This window comes from Hemiscyllium ocellatum, chromosome 16 (genome assembly GCF_020745735.1).
Source record: "Hemiscyllium ocellatum isolate sHemOce1 chromosome 16, sHemOce1.pat.X.cur, whole genome shotgun sequence".
NCBI classification, from domain to species: domain Eukaryota; kingdom Metazoa; phylum Chordata; class Chondrichthyes; order Orectolobiformes; family Hemiscylliidae; genus Hemiscyllium; species Hemiscyllium ocellatum.
In genome coordinates this window covers 57,517,457-57,534,416 of record NC_083416.1, presented here as the reverse complement: position 1 = coordinate 57,534,416, position 16,960 = coordinate 57,517,457, and the positions used below count along the sequence as shown (strand labels likewise).

Sequence of the window (16,960 nt, the reverse complement as noted above, 5' to 3'; positions counted from 1 at the left end):
AAGCTTCAAAACCACATCTTGCTGCTTCTGCATTCTTCCAGCCATTTAGGCATGACAGGCACATCATACAAATACATTGCGACATATTCGCTGTTGCTCTTCTGCCTTGTAAAGTGTTACATAACTGGAGAGTGCAGCAAAGTACAAATGGGAACGGGTACATTTGTATGTCCTCAGCCCCTGAGAGAAGGGACAATGGGAAATTAGCGGGCAAGTAGTGACAAAGTGCATTGCAACCAGCATAAATTGGTTACCAGCATGAATGTTGGTATGTTCATAGCCAGTGCATGATTGCAAAGTCTTGATTAGCATGAAGTGCAGGTTGCAGATGAAGCAAGAGCAATGGAGCACACACTTTGTATCGTACATTCTTCTGCACCTTAACTTTCATGTGCACAAGAACTCCCGCCCAACCAGCCACAGTAACCTCATGGTGAAGGAAATGACTGAGACCACATCTAATATGGAAATATTGTCACTTGATACTTACAGAAACCAGCTTGGTTTGAGAACTGTTTGTAAGTTAGATGGTAGTTTGGAGTCAGGAATAACCAGATGTGAGTGGGCTGCAACCACCCAAAATGGAAAACGTAGTGCACATGTCAGCTCACTAAAGGGTAAGGTCACAGAAGTATTTTGTTGCTGAGGAACCAGATGTGATCTTTGATCAGACAAAATACAGGAGAATGGAGCATAAATGTCCTCTGCGTATTGACAGGCCTGACAAAGAACCTATTATTATTGTCAAGGAGCATGAAAAAAGTCAGTTCCATCTTGGTAACAGACTTCACATTGAGTTTGGAACAATTCTTTCCAGCTCAGAAGTTTTGGACGATTCTATGGCAGCTCTTACAAATCCAGTGCCAAAACGATTTTAAAAATCTATAGATTACTCCTTGAGCCACAAATAATTTGATATATGATAAATAAGGTCACAGTGTTGAATGTATGGCTCAAATGGTTAGTGTGAGAGAAATGGGCTTTACATAATGGGATTCTGACCTCAGTACGATGACAAGAAGAAACAATCTATTGGAAAGAACTTCAGCACTGGAGTGAGTGCCCTGGGAAGAATATAAACAGGGCTGTAAGTGAGGATTTTAATAATGGAGGAGCAGGGGTCACATGAGGATAGAGTTTAAAGTTATGGACAAAGGACATGTCATACCACAGAATATGAATAATAATAACCAATGTCTAATGGATTAGGACAAAATATTCAAACCATAAGACAAAGGAGCAGAATTAGACCATTTGGCCCATTGAGTCTGCTCCACGGTTGCATTGTGCCTAATATGTTTCTCAACCCCATTCTCCTGCCTTGTCCCCAGAACCCTTGATCCCCATTCCAATCAAGAACCTATCTATCTCTGTCTTAAATATACACAATAACTTGGCCTCCATAGCACTCTGTGGCAATGAGTTCCACAGATTCTCCACACTCAGGCTGAAGAAATTCTTCCTCAGCTCAGTTCCTTTTTTCCTTCACTCTGCAACTGTGTCTTCGGGCCCTAGTCTCTACTACTGCTGGAAGCACCTCCTCCACATCCATTCTATTCAGGTCTCTCAGTATTCGTGAGTTTCAATCAGATTCACTTTCATCCTTCTAAACTCCATCGATTTCAAGCCTAAATTCTCAACTGTTCTTTCCATGCCATATAACAAGCCTTTCATCTCCAGGATCATTGCTGTGAATCTCGTCTGAACCCCCACCAAAGTCCGCACATCCTTCCTTTAAAAAGGGGCCCAAAACTGCTCGTAGTATTGTAAATGTGATCTGACTAGAGCTTTATACAGCCAGATCTCTGCACTTGTATTCTAACCCTCTCAAAATGAATGCTCACCTAGCTTTTGCCTTCCTGAAAGCCAACTGATCTGCATGTAAACCTTAAGAGAATCCTAAACTAGGTTTCTGAAGTCTGTTTGTGCTTCAGATTTCTGAAACCTTTCACCATTTAGAAAATAATCTAATCCTCTATTCGTCCTGCCAAAGAGCATAACCTCACACCTTCCCACAATGTATTCCATCTGTTACTTCTTTGCCTACGTTTCTAATCTCTCCATGTCCTTCTGCAGCCTCCCTGCCTCTTCAACACTGCCTGTCCAGATTTTTATGTTATCTGCAAACTTAGCAACAATGCCTTTAATTCCTTGTCAAAATGTATGACATGAATAGCGACATAGGGGCAGCAAGGTGGCCTAGTAGTTAGCACTACTGCCTCACAGAACCAAGGACCAGGGTTTTATTCCAGCCTCAGGCCACTGTCTGTGTGGAGTTTGCACATTCTCCCTGTGTCTGCGTGGTTTTCCTCCGGATGCTCTAGTTTCTTCTCACAATCCAAAGATGTGCCGGTCAGGTGAATTGGCCATGCGAAATTGCCAAGAGTGTTAGGTACATTAGTCAGGGTAGATAAGGGGAATGGGTCTGGGTGAGTTACTCTTTGGAGGGTCGGTGTGGACGTGTTGGGCTGAATGGCCTGTTTCTACACTGTAGAGAATCTAATAAGTGTGATCCCCACTCTGACCTCTGTGGAAATCCATTGGTCACTAGCTACCATCCTGGAAAAGACTCCTTTATACCCATTCTGCCTTCTGCCAGTTAGCCAATCCTCTATCCATTACAGTACCCTACCCCTAATACCAAGGGTTCTGACTTAGCAATCTCCTGTGTAGCAAAGACCTTCTGAAAATCCAAATAGATCATATCTACCATCTCTCCTTTGTCTAACTTGGTCATTATCTTCTCAAATAATTCTTACAGATTTGTCAGGCATGATATCCCCCAGACAAAACCAAATTGATTCAGCCCTATTTTAGCGTGCTCTTCCAAGTTCTCTGCAATCTCATTCTTAATAATGGACTCTAATATCCTACCAATGACTGAGGTCAGGCTAACCAGCCTATAATTTTCCATCAATCACTTCCCTCCTTTCTTAAATAGGGGTGTTACATTAACCATTTTTGGTCCTCTGGGAACCTCCCTAACTCGAATGCTTCCTGTATGATCACCACCAACGCCTCTACAATCTCCTCAGCTCTCTGCCTCAAAACCCTGAAGTGTAGTCCATCCAGCCTGGATGATTTATCCATCTTCAGACCTTTGAACTTCCCCAGCACATTCTCCTTAGTGATGGCAACGACACTCACCTCTGTCCCTATTCTCTGATATGCTACTGGTGTCTTCCTCCATGAAGATTGATGTAAAGTACCTACTTAACTCCTCCATCATTTGTTTGTTTCCCATTTCTTCCTCTCTACCTCTAATTTTCCAGTAGTGCAATGTTCATTGTTGGCTCTCTCTTACTTTTTTATATATAAAAACTCTTGCAATCTTCCTTTATAAGACTAGCTAGCTCATACTTATATTTCATCCTCTTTCCCCTATTGCTTTCTTTCATTGTCCTCCACTGGTTTTCAAAGCTTTCCCAATCCTCTGGCTTTCCATTAATCTTCGCCAAATTGTAAGCTTTTTCTTCTGCTTCTATGTTGTCCCTGACCTCCCTCATCAGCCATGGTTGCATCATCATCCCTTTAATATATTTCTTCTTCCTTGAGATGAATTACTGCAGTGCCTCCCAAATCACCCCCCAAAACCCCTGCCATTGCTGCTCCACCATCTTCCATGCTGAGTTGCCCTTCCAATCAACTCTGGGCAGTTCCCCTCCATTGTCTTCATAGTTACCTTTACTCAATTGCAAAACTATTACATTTGAGTCCAGTTTCTCTCTCTCAAACTGCAGGGTCAATTCAATCATATTATGGTCATTGCCCCCTAGGGCTTCATTTACCTTAAATCCCCTAATCCAGTCAGCCCCCATTACACATTACCAAATCCAGAACTACCTGTCCCTAGTGTGTTTCACTGCAAGCTGCTGAGAAAAATCTCCTAGTCCACGGATTCTTCTTCTGGGGCCAATGGCCAACCTCATTTTCCCAGTCCACCTGCATATTGTGATAACATCTTTCTTAAATGCTTTTTCTATCTCCTGATTAAGTTTCTGTCCCAAATCCAGACTGGTTGGGCTGGTCTTTGAGTGGGTCGGTGCAGACTTGATGAGCTGAATGGCCTCTTTCTGCACTGTAAGGATTCTATGATTTACATATTTGGATTTCTAAAAGATGTTCAATAAACTGTCATTTGAAAACATAATACACAAAGAGGTCATGGGGTTTGGGGTGATACGTTAGCAAAATCAAAATTTTAGTTAATGGTCATAAAGGAAAAAGCAAGGATGCATGAGTCATTTTCAAGTTGTTAGACTCTGTCAAGTGAAGTGTCATAAAGATCAGGGCTGGGACCTTAACTATTTACAATCCATATTGTTGACTGAGACAAAGAGACATTGAGTATTGTACTTAAATTTGTTGAAGCTACCAAGAATTATAGACTGGTTAAAAGAGTAGCACGGCAATGTAATAAGGAGAAATTGTTATTCAATTTGGTTGTAAGAATACCATGCAAAAGACTTGTTAAGAGTCATGAAACTAATCAATATTGATGTTCAGAGAGACTTGGATGTATTCATACAAGACAGACAAAACGGTAGCATGTAGGGACAGTAATCAATCAGAAAGGTAAGGGCCATGTTGGCCTTCATTGCAAGTTAATTTGAATTTAAAATAAAGAAGTCTATCAACAATTGAATGGGATTTTGAAGAGACCACACTTGGAATACTATGCGCAATTTTGGGTTCCATATTTAAAGAAGAATATACTCACAATAAAGGTGGTATAGAGGATTGTCCTATAATGCGAAGCTGCATTTCTGAGCATTTGGGAGAATAAGAGATGACCTTATTAAATGTATAGGATAATGAAGAGGCTTGATATGATAGATATTGAGATATTGTCTGTTTTGATTAGCAAATCAAAAATAGGATGGCTTTTTGACAGTGACACAACAGCGATATATTTCCAAGCTACGATAATGAGGGGAACTTGCAGGTGGTGGCAGTCCCGTGTATCTGCTGTCCTTGTCCTTTTAGATGGAAGTGGTTGTGAGTTTGGAAGGCGCTGTGTCAGGATCTTCGGTCAATTTCCACGGTGCATTGTGTAGACAGCACACACTGTTGCTACTTATCATCGGTGGTGGAGAGAGTGCATGTTTGTGGATGTGGTGCCAATAAAGCGGGCTTCTTTGTCCTGGGTTGTGTCAAACTTCTTGAGTGCTTTTGGAGCTGCACTAATTCATGCAAGTGAAGAGTATTCTATCACACTCCTGACTAGTGCCTTGTAGATAGTAGACCAGCTTTGGGGAGTCAGGAGGTGAGTTATTTTTTGCAGTATTCCTAGCCTCTGGCCTGCTCTTGTAGCCAAAGTATTTATATGGTGAGTCCAGTTGAGTTTTTGGTCAATGGAATCCTCAAAATATTGATAACTGGGGACTCAATGATGGGAATGCCATGGAATGTCAAGGGGCGATACGTGGATCACATATTATTGGAGATAGTCATTGCCTGGCATTTGTGTGATGTGAATGTTGCTTTCCACTTTCAGCCCAAGACTGTTGCGTTTGAAAATGGATTGCCAGTATCTGAGGAGTGGCATTGAACATTGTGCAATCATCAATGAATATCCCCACTGCTGACCTTATGATGGAGGAGTGGTCCTTGATGAAGCAGCTGAAGATGGTTGAGCCTGGGGCACTACTCTGACGTAGTGTTGAACGAAGAAGTGGGCGCAATAAACTGTATCCTATTTATACTGTTCTTAGAAATTGCCTAGTGGCCAATGTCCTAGTTTCGATTGCAGAACAGGCAGGAAGCACACAGCATCTGAATGCTGCATTTGAAGCTCAGAGTGAGATCATGTGAATTAATGCTTATTGCCAGGCAATCCCAGTTGATGCCTTACCAGTTCTTGCCCTACCGCCATTGTTTCTGTGGATGCTGTTGTTACAGAGGCATTTCAGGTTTCATAGCAAATCAGCAATCCTCCTTCACTTCTCCCAAGGCACACACTAAAGGCTCAATGGCAAGTGAGCTACTCTCATAAGAGCCTGGTTATTTATTTCTAATAGACAATCATGAATTTGGAAAGAAACTCTAGAGAGTATCATAGCCTACCCTGTGAATGATAATCTTGTCCATCTTGATCCACAGCCTGGGGATGGCCTCCATGCATAAATTTGCTTCTTGATCCCTATTCAGCATGTAACTTCCTCTTAAACCCTTTACTACTTAAATGCCTATAGAAGACTTTTGCATTCTTTTCTTATGATAATTGCAAGTCTCTTCTCACAACATTTTGCTTTTCCAGTTCTTTTCTTAATTTTGTATATCTAGCCTGGTATTTTATTGTGTCATTCTACCAAATGTTTGTCATAAGCATATTTTGTCTCCTGCATCTTAACCTCAATTTGTTTTGTCATCCGAGATCTGGACTACTTGATGAGGTAATGAAACTTCTTGTCGTATGTCATCCAGGTCTTTTGGGCTACATCTTGATGGCTGTCAGTGTCACCTAAGTGTATCTCTGAAAGGTTCCTTGGTCTCCCGTTTGCTAAGAACATCTCTCCTCCTGATCACCTCCACCATACAGACTTGCAATCCCAAAATTTGAAAACCTTGCCCCTTTATGCCATTTTCCTAGTTTAACCTATTTCCTGCAAAACTGCCAACTCCTACTATGTCAGAAATCACATGGTACCAGGTTAGAGTCCAACAGGTTTATTTGAAATCACAAACTTGCAGAGCGATGCTCCTTCATCAGGTGAAGTGCGTCATCACTTCAACAAACGAAGGAGCATCGCTCTAAAAACTTGTGTATTCAAATAAACCTGTTGTGTGATTTCTGATTTTGTCCACCCTAGTCCAGTACCACCACCTCCACATCACAATGCCTACTACAGCCACTATTCACGGTTATTTAAGATATGTAAGCTAACTTTAATTGGTGCTCAGTAGAATGATTTGAAGCTCCTTGGTGACATGTACAGCCTTTCAACAGTACGTTTAGTAAGTGCACTGGTGAATACTTTGAAATAGCCAAGCATTATAAAGTTATAAAAACAAAAAAATACTGGAGATCACAGCGGGTCAGGTAGCATCCATGAAGAGAAAACAAGGTAACGTTGTGAATGTAGATGACTTGTCATCAGAGCTGAGATGAAGTATGGAGGGGACAGCATTTATGCAATGGGGAGTGGGGGTGATGGAGTGTTGGGGCGAGAAAGGATGCTGTCATGCTGTGCAATCAATGGATAGGTTACTCACGTAATTCCCAGGGATTGCTAAATGTGGAATATACCTCCTGTCTTATTTAAATCTTTTTGTCGATTTTTAAACTGATTTATAAACAAATTGATTTGTATTGATACAAAAGGTAGACAAATGTGGCTTTGTGTCTGAAGTCATGTGCAGCCTCGACCGTTTTACTACACAGGAGGGCAAAAGTGAAAGTTATGAACAGGCTGAAGAGTCGAAGTGAAAGTAAAATTTACAGTTTAGGTCTGTTGGAATATTACAAGGCAGCTTTCCTATTTCGTCAGTTGCAAATTTAACACAAGATCCCTGCAAACTCTTTGGAATTTATGCAACATCGCTTTTGGAATTGTAGAGATGTGCATGTTGACGTGGTCAAAGGGACATTACTCTATGTGGGGTGAGATTTGAGCTGAAATGTTTATTGCAAGTTTCCAGTGTTTTGTGCAGTGAACGTAGCATGACGAGATTCCTTGTTTATTTTAATGTACGCTTGGTTATATTTCGTATTTGTGATTTGGTATTTGCTAAGCATTTTTCGAAAGTTACCGATGTTTGTTTTATTTCGTCTGGACTAAAACGGAAAAGTGAAAACTTTCGATGGGTCAGGATCCATTCCTCTTGAAAGCTAGATGTTGTACATTGTTGGTGATGAGGAATGAAGTAAAATTAAGATTTATACACAGACAGTAACACAGAAATAAGAGGGATAAATGTTTTTAAAAATTACAGTTTTGGGAAAACATTTCGGAATGCGCGATTTGAACAAATTTGTATTATTTTCATGTAGACGTTATTTCCTTTCGGTTTCACTTTCTGTGTTCGATACTTCCTCACCATTTTGAGAGGGTAGATGCGATGAAGGAAGATTCCACGTCCGCCATATGACATTACAATGTCCAAGTTTCTATGGTGAAGTCAACGGAATCATTATACCCTTTGCCATAATGTCTTCTCCACCTTACTTTCTGCCATAACACAACTCCTGCAGATTTGTCACTGCATTTGCGTCTGATTTTCAATCTCGTGTTTAGCTCAGGATATGAATTTAGTCTCCACAATTATTGACTCCAGTCTCAACCTTAGTGCTCCTTCTTGTAACATATCGGGATTCCAACCTACTCTTGCACATCACCTCTGTCTGATACATAAACAATAACTAAAATTTAATGGATGGATTTCAACTCAACATGTTTTTACTCAAATAAGTTGTGACCCAAGGAAGATCTGATTCGTTCCCAGTAGGAATATGGATGAATAGTTTTTAAATGATTTGCTGACATTGGGAGGTAGGGCAGATTGGTTTCATTTAGAATGTTCTGGGCTGTTTAATTTAGAATATTGAGGGTTGACTCAGTTGCTGTGGTGTGTTTTATCATATCTGTCAAAATGTGAGCAGAGTTTTCGGAGCAGGTTGTTGCCCGTGGATTGTCCTGAAGCCTCATCAGTGAAATGTATGCTCTTAATAAAATTATTTTTTTTCAACTTTGTGGTTAAAGAACATAAATCAGGCAATGACATACTCTCGAAGAAGAACAATGTAATTGTGATAAATGGAGCTAATAAAGCATGGTGGAGTTATGTGTTTTATTTATTAGCCCCTGCAGTTCTGTCTAAAATATTTATTTCATCAGTCTCCTATCGGATACCCTGTGCTGTTCATGCCTTCCTCAGTTGCGATAGGAGCTACTCATCAATCTCAGTATAAACAGAAAGTTTTTTGTGCAGCTGCAAGGAATAATTGGTTCAGATGTTCCTTCTTTTCCAGTATTGCTGCTCAACATGTCTGAGTACAAAATTTTAGCATTGTGAAAATACCATATGAAAAACTAAATTCAAAATCCTGGAATTGCCTCCCTAATGGAATTGGGGTTCTATCTGCAGCATATGAACTACAGCAGTACAAGAAGCCAACTCTCTATTAACTTCTCAAGACCAATCAGGGATTGGCAATAAATGCTGGTCCAGCCAAGAATGCTGACATCCCACAAGTGATTTTAAAAAAGGTTATGTATAATGAGGCCAAGCTGAGGAGCACCTTAGGCCAGTGTCCTAAGGCTCAAACATCATCAGCTACTTTATCAAAACTTGAAAGGGTTCAGAAAAGATTTACAAGGATGTTGCCAGGGTTGGAGGATTTGAGCTGTAGGGAGAGGCTGAACAGGCTAGGGCTGTTTTCCTTGGAGCGTCGAAGGTTGAGGGGTGACCTTATAGAGGTTTACAGATCATGAGGGGCATGGATAGGATAAATAGACAAAGTCTTTTCCCTGGGGTCAGGGAGTCCAGAACTCGAGGACATAGGTTTAGGGTGAGAGTGGAAAGATATAAAAGAGACCTAAGGGGCAACCTTTTCACACAGAAGGTGGTACATGTATGGAATGAGCTGCCAGAGGAAGTGGTGGAGGCTGTTACAATTGCAACATTTATTTGGCATTTGGATGGGTATATGAATAGGAAGGGTTTGGAGGGATATGGGCCAGCTGCTGACAGGTGGGACTAGATTGGGTTGGGATATCTGGTCGACATGGACGGGTTGGACTGAAGGGTCGGTTTCCAAACTGTACATCTCCATGACTCTGTAAAATGTGGTGGATCTTGGGAAACATATGAATGCCATGAATATTCTTCACATTTATCAATGACTTGGATAAAGGTTCACAGAGTTATTTTTGTAAATAGTACTGAGCTAGGTGTCACAGACGTTGGACAAATGAATGTAAGTTACAAAAGGTTTTGCGTGGACGGATTGGACTGAAAGGTCTGTTTCCATGCTGTACATCTGTGTGACTCTATGACTGCAGGGCTTTTATTCCATCATTAGGTAAGGATTGTTTTAAGGTCCTGAAAGAGGTAGAGGGAGAAATAGCAAGTGCACTTGTAGTAATTTTCCAAACTTCGCTAGACTCTGGGGAGGTTCCAGCAGATTTGGAAACAGCAAATGAGATGCCACTGTTTAAAAAGGGCAGTAGACAAAAAATGGGGAATTATTGACTGGATAGCTTCATTTCTGTAGTGGGGAAGATGTTTGAGCCTATTATCAAGAAATAGCAAGACACCTCGATAGACATTCTCCCATTGGGCAGACACGGATTCATGAAGGGCAGGTCATGCTTCACTAATCTTTTGAAATTCTATAAAGACATTATGAACATGGTGGACGACGGAGACTCAGTAGATGTGGTGTACTTAGATTTCCAAAAGGCCTTAAACAAGGTGATGCACAAAAGGCTGCTGCATAAGACAAAACTGCATGGCATTATGGGTAAAGTATTAGCATGCATAGAGGATTAATTGAATAACAGGAAGCAAAGAGTGGGGATTAAATGAGTGCTATTCTGACTGGCAATCAGTAACTAGTGGTGTGCCTCAGGGATCAGTGTTGTGACTGCAATTATTCTCAACTTTCATAGATGATTTGGAGTTGGGGATGACGTGTAGTGTAGTGTGTCAAAGTTTGCAGATTACTCTAAAATGAGTGCCAGAGCAAAATGTGCAGAGGACTGTGAAACTTTGCAGAGGAACATAGATACATTAAGTGAGTGGGCAAAGGTCTGGCAGATGGAATACAATGTTAGTAAATGTGAAGTCATCCATTTTGGTAGGAGTAACAGTAAAAAGGATTATTGCTTGAAAGGATTATTACTAGAATGCTGCTGTGCCAAGGGACCCGGGTGTCCTTGTGCATGAATCACAGAGGATTGGTCTGCAGGTACAACAGGTAATTAGGAAGGCAAATGAGATTGAGTTTCAAAGCAGGGAGACCGTGTTGCAGCTGTATAGGGTGTTGGTGAGGCCACACCTGGCATACTGTGTGCAGATTTGGTCTCCTTCCTTGAGAAACAATGTGCTGGCACTAGAGAAGATGCAAAAGAGATTCACAAGGTTGATTCCAGAGTTGAGGGGGTTGGAATATGAGGAGAGACTGAGTAGACTGGGATTATATTCATTGGAATTTAGAAGAATGAGGGAGGATCTTAGAGAAACATTTAAAATTATGAAGGGAATAGATAAGAGAAACGTGGAGAGGATGCTTCCACTGGCATTTGAAACTAGGGCAAGAAAGCATTGCTTCAAAATTAGGGGGAGCAGATTCACCCAGAGGGTTGTGACTCTATGGAATTCACTACCCAGTGAAGTAGTTGACACTACTTCAGTGAATATTTTTAAGGCTATGATAGATTGTTTTTGAACAATAAATGAATTAAAGGTTATGGTGAGAGGGCAGATAAGTGGAGCTGAGGCCACAAAAAGATCAGCCATGATCTGAGTGAATGGCAGATCAGTCTCAAAGGGCCAGATGACCTACTCCTGCTCCTAGTTCTTATGTTCGTATGTTCAAATTACTTAGAAATCAGATTTGGTTGAAATTCTTTAGACCATGATTAGTCTATTCCGAATGCAGTAACCAAACATTGGGAACTTAGAGGTAGACATTATTTACTTTAGCAAAGCATTTGATAAGGTTCTGCCTGGTAGGCTAATGAGTAAAGTTAGGTCACATGGAACTCAGGGAAAGCTTGCCAATTGGATACAGAATTGGCATTGCTGTAGGAGATTGAGGGTGACAGTGGAAGGTTGCTTTACAGACTGAAGGCCTGTGACCAGCAGTGTTCCACTGGGATTGATATTGGGTCTAGTTTTGCTTGTCATTTATATAAATAATTTGGATGAGAATTTAGGAAGCATGGTTAACAAGCTTGTAGATGATACCAAAATTGGCCAGTGAAGAAAGTTGAAAATGTGTTGCTGGTTAAAGCACAGCAGGTTAGGCAACATCCAAGAAATAGGAAATTTGACGTTTCGGGCATAAGCCTTTCATCAGGAATGAGGAGAGTGTGCCAGGCAGGCTAAGATAAAAGGTAGGGAGGAGGGACTTGGGGGAGGGGCGATGGAGGTGTGATAGGTGGCAGGTTACCTCCTTCCACCTATCACATCTCCATCGCCCCTCCCCCAAGTCCCTCCTCCCTACCTTTTATCTTAGCCTGCCTGGCACACTCACCTCATTCCTGATGAAGGGCTTATACCCGAAACGTCGAATTTCCTATTTCTTGGATGCTGCCTAACCTGTTGCGCTTTAACCAGCAACACATTTTCAGCTCTGATCTCCAGCATCTGCAGACCTCATTTTTTACAGTGAAGAAAGTTCTCTAAGAACTGCTTCCTCACAGCGCCAGAGACCCAGGTTCAATTCCCACCTCAGGCAACTGTTTGCACATTCTCCCCCTGTCTGCATGGGTTTCTTCCAGTTGCTCCGGTTTCCTCCCACAGTCCAAAAATGTACAGGTTAGGTGAATTGGCCATGCTAAATTGCCTGTAGTATTAGGTGAAGGGGTAAATGTAGGGGAATGGGTCTGGGTGGGTTGCGCTTCGGAGGGTCAGTGTGGATTTCTTAAGCTGAAGGGCCTCTTTCTACACTGTAAGTAATCTAATCTAATCTAATCAAGGTTGCAAGGAGAACTTGATCAATTGGGTGAATTGATTGAGGATTGGAAAATGGAGTTTAATTTGGATAAATGCAAGGTATTGCATTTTGGTAATACAAACAAGGACTGGATTTATACAATTAATGGTAGAACCCTGTATAAAGTTGTAGAACAGAGAGAACCCCTAGGTCTCTCTGTTTTCAGGTACATACTTCTTTGAAATTTCCATCAGAGGTAGACAAGGTGGTTAAGAAGGCATTAGCATGCTTGCCTTCATTACTCAGATCTTTGAGTATGGGAGTTGGGACATAATGTTGAGATTGTTCAGGCTGTTGGTGAGGCCTCTACTGGTGTACTGTGTACTGTTCTGGTTGCCCTGTTAAGTTGGAGGGGGTTCAGAAAAGATTTACCAGGATGTTGCTAGGAATGGAGAGTCTGAGATGTAAAGGTGGACTGGTTAGGTTGATAACATTTTCACTGGAGTGTAGGAGGTTGAGGGGTGACCTTATTGAGGTTTTAAAAATCATGAAGTGCATAGATACGCTAAATGACAAGAGGCATTTGCCTAGAGTGGGAAGTTCAAAATTTTGGGGCATATTTTTAAGGTGAGCAGAGAAAGATTTTAAAAGGACATGAGGGGCAACTTTTTTTGCACAGAGAGTGGTTCATGTTTGGAATGAACATCCAGAAAAAGTGGTGAATGCAGATACAATGACAATATTTAAAAGACATTTGGATAAGTTCATGAACAGGAAAGGTTTGGATAAATATGGGCCAAGAGCAGGCAGGTGGGACTAGTTTAGTTGGGAACATTGTTGGTGTGGGCTGGTTGGTCCACAGGGTCTGTTTCCATTTGTGATTTTGGAGAAAATTTGTAGCTCAGGTTGTGGATCAGATTGTAAGCTTGTTCGCTGAGCTGGTAGATTTATTCTCAGATGTTTCATCACCATGCTAGGTAACGTCATCAGTGAATCTGTGGTGAAGTGCTGGTGTTCTGTCCCGCTTGCTATTTATCTGTCTTGATTTGTTGTGGCAGATGATATCATTTCCAGTTCTGTTTCTGAGAATGGGGTCTAAATCTATATGTTTGCCAATGGAGTTCCAGGTTGAAAACAAAGACATGCATGAGAATTCCTGAAGGTCTGGTATTCAAAATGAAATTCCATTAACAAACATACAGCTTTGGACATATAGCGTTTACTAACCTCTCAGAAACAGAACAGGAAATGATATCACCTCTCACAACAAACCAACAGACAGATAAATAGCAAGTGGGACAGAACACCAAAGCTTCACCAGAGGCTCACCAATGATGTGAGGCTCACATGGTGATGAAACGTATGAGAACAAATCCACTAGTTCAGTGAGCAAACTTACATCCTGGTCTGTTTCCATGCTGTATGACTCTATGACTTTATCAGATCTAGCCAACATTAAGGCTTGGGTTGATAAGTGGCAAGAAATATTTGAATCACACATGTTCGAAGTGATAGTCTTAGCTAGGGAAGTCACGTAAGTTCTGTGCTTAAAGATCAAATGAGAGGCTGAGTGTTCTGTATTGAGTAACTTAGCTTATAAGTTCATAAAGCCTGTCTATTATATACAAGGCAGAAAGCCAGAACTGTAATGGAATACTTTCCACTTTGCTGGATGAGAGCAATTCTAATAATACACACACAATTTAACACAATCCAGAAGAAAACCCATTCAATTGACAACCTATTCACCACCTTAAACATTCACTCCATTTATCATCACACACTGTGGCTGCAACTTGTATCATTTACTGCAGGAACTCAGCCAGGATCCTTTAACTGCATCTTTCACACCCATAATGTTTATCATCTAGCAGGACAAGGGCTGCAGGAATCTGTGAATACCAGTACCTAGAGTTGTCCCTCCAATACACTTTATTCTGACTTGTAAATATGTCATTCAGTCAGAATTCTGGAACTGCCACCCAGACTACAGAGGTTGAAGAAGGTAGCTCATTACTACTGACAAAAGCATCTCAGTATGGGCAAATGCTGACTTTGCGAGTGACACACACTGAAGAATGAACAAACTTATATGGAATTGGAAATCTCTGTATAGATTACCTCAACCATCGATTTGGTCAGTTGTAACTACTAGAATTGTTTGTGGCTTGTGATGTTTCTCAGTCTTCCTATATTAGGATGGCTTCTGGTGAGGCTTGGAATTTATAGAGCAAAGGTTCTGTTAATTCTTGAAATTTTGTAAGCTTAGCCAAAGAGGTTTTGCCAGACTGAGAAACAAAAATGTTTAGTTGTGAAATATTCTAAATGAATGATGTGGTCAAATGTTTTAGGAGTTTGAAGAGGAGAAGAGGTTTACAAATGGAATACCAGAGTTTGGATCCTGGACAGCTCATGACAACTTTTAATACAAATACTAGTAATGATTTTGAATTGTTAAATTGATTAGATACTCAATACTGAAGAGAGAAAAAATATTATACCATGTGAAAATCCAGCATAACTTTGAACACCTGAGTCAGATGCATAGTTAATCTCCATGGCTTAATAAGAAGTGCCCAAGGATCTCTGTTGCCTGCTCATAACTAAGATTTCTTATTCCTAACTATCATCCCAAGATTCTGATACATACAATCTCAATGGTCTTGACATCTTCCTATATCAGAATTGCAAAACAGTGAAGCATTTACTGTCATAACCAGTAAGTTGTCTAGAGTCAGCATTACTATGTGTTTGCACTTGATACTTTCATCTTATTTTTGCTGTTGTTATGAATTGTAGAAAGGCATATCTACGGATTCCAAATTACTTCTGCACTCTGTTGCAAAATAAACCAAATTGCTGCCACACAAAGACTGATTTCCCACGTGCTATAAAATCAGAGGTTAAAATGTCCTTGTCCTGCATATGTTGCTCCTCACTAGGATATCCAGTCAGCCGCACAGTGTAAATGTACGGAATAACCATAGTGCCTGTCAATGGGAGACACTGACTTCGAAAATCACATAAATAGCACTACGTTTACAAAGTGTGTTCTTCCAGGTAAATGTAATTCTCAATTTATTTTCAGCTTTGAAAACCCTGATGTGGCCTTAATAAAATTACTTAACAATCAATACTAGCAGTGAGAATTTGAACAGCTGTAAATTCTGCTTTCCTCAAAAAATAAAAAATGTTGAAGTCATCTGTCTGTGATCCCCATCAATAAAACTTGGATGTCTGTCCAACTGTTATTTGATTTGGAGTATAACCATTGTTTAAAAAACATCTCAAGTAGCAAAATGCTTCTTGTTTCTTTCTAATTGGAATTATTTATATTGGCAAGATTTTCCATACTATAATATATTTGAGACCTTCCATTGCAACTTTATCAAAATGACAAAAGTATATGCTAATGCAATTGTTAAATTCTACCACTAATTTCTAATCTGCACAAGATAGCAAAGTTTATTCTTGAGGTGGCACTTTACTTTCTGTAGCAACATATTTGTCTTTGTCAGCAAAAGCTTGCCATTGCAGACTATTTTCTATGAACAAAGTAGTATTTTTCCAAGAAACTGACAAGTCATAACTCTGATGCAATGTACAATTCTGTTGTACACATTCATTTACTACAAATTGCAGTACTGGAAAGTAAATTTCAACAGTATGCGTTACTCCAAGAATTTCACATATTTCTCAAAAACCTTTAACTGTTCCATTAAATTTTAGAGTAAGAATTTAATCAAAATGCAGTAAAAAAAGGCATAGCTCACTGCTCTGTAAATGTTGGTCTGGATTTTACAGGACTCTAACCCTCAGCTATCAATGTGGTAGTGATCCCAATTGGACTTTAAAGGCAGAATTTTGCTGATTTTAATAAGACAGAAATAGAGACAGGTGAAGCAGTAAAATCACATGTCCACTGGGCACTTGCTTTTAAACACAAAATCAGGCCATTTGCCTGATGGATAAAATTCATCTGAAAGAGTTGTGAGCAGGTTAACTGTGTGAGAAAAAGTTGGCTTATTGAATAGAATGTGGAAAAATGTGAGGCTATCCACTTTGGTAGGAGCAATAGAGAAACTAAATATTATTTACCTGTTGAAAGAACGTGCATGAAATCAAAACATTAACATTCAGGTACAGGAAGTAGTTAGGAAGACAAATGGAATGTTGACCTTTACTGCAGGAAATATAAAAGTCTTGCTACCACTGTGCAGGGCACTTTGTGATCACACCAAGAATACTATGTACAATTTTGTTCTGCTTGTTTAAGGAGGGAATATTTGCATTGAAGGCGTTAAAATAAATTTTCCTAGGTTAATTGTTAAGATTAGGGAATTTTTTTATGTGAAA

The 16,960-nt window shown here is 40.3% G+C and overlaps 1 protein-coding gene across 3 annotated transcripts in view; it reads left to right on the top strand.

Moving 5' to 3' along the window:
- Positions 1-16,960, top strand: part of LOC132823441 (organic cation/carnitine transporter 2-like) — a 332,707-nt gene that overhangs the window by 212,568 nt on the left and 103,179 nt on the right. Inside the window, exon 14 of one of the 3 annotated variants that reach the window (XM_060837301.1) lies at positions 5,498-5,556. The exons of the other annotated variants lie outside the window; for them this stretch is intronic. The gene's annotated coding sequence lies outside the window, so the exon portion shown is untranslated. Of the gene's footprint in view, positions 1-5,497; positions 5,557-16,960 lie in introns of those variants that run through there. 3 annotated transcript variants of the gene reach the window in all.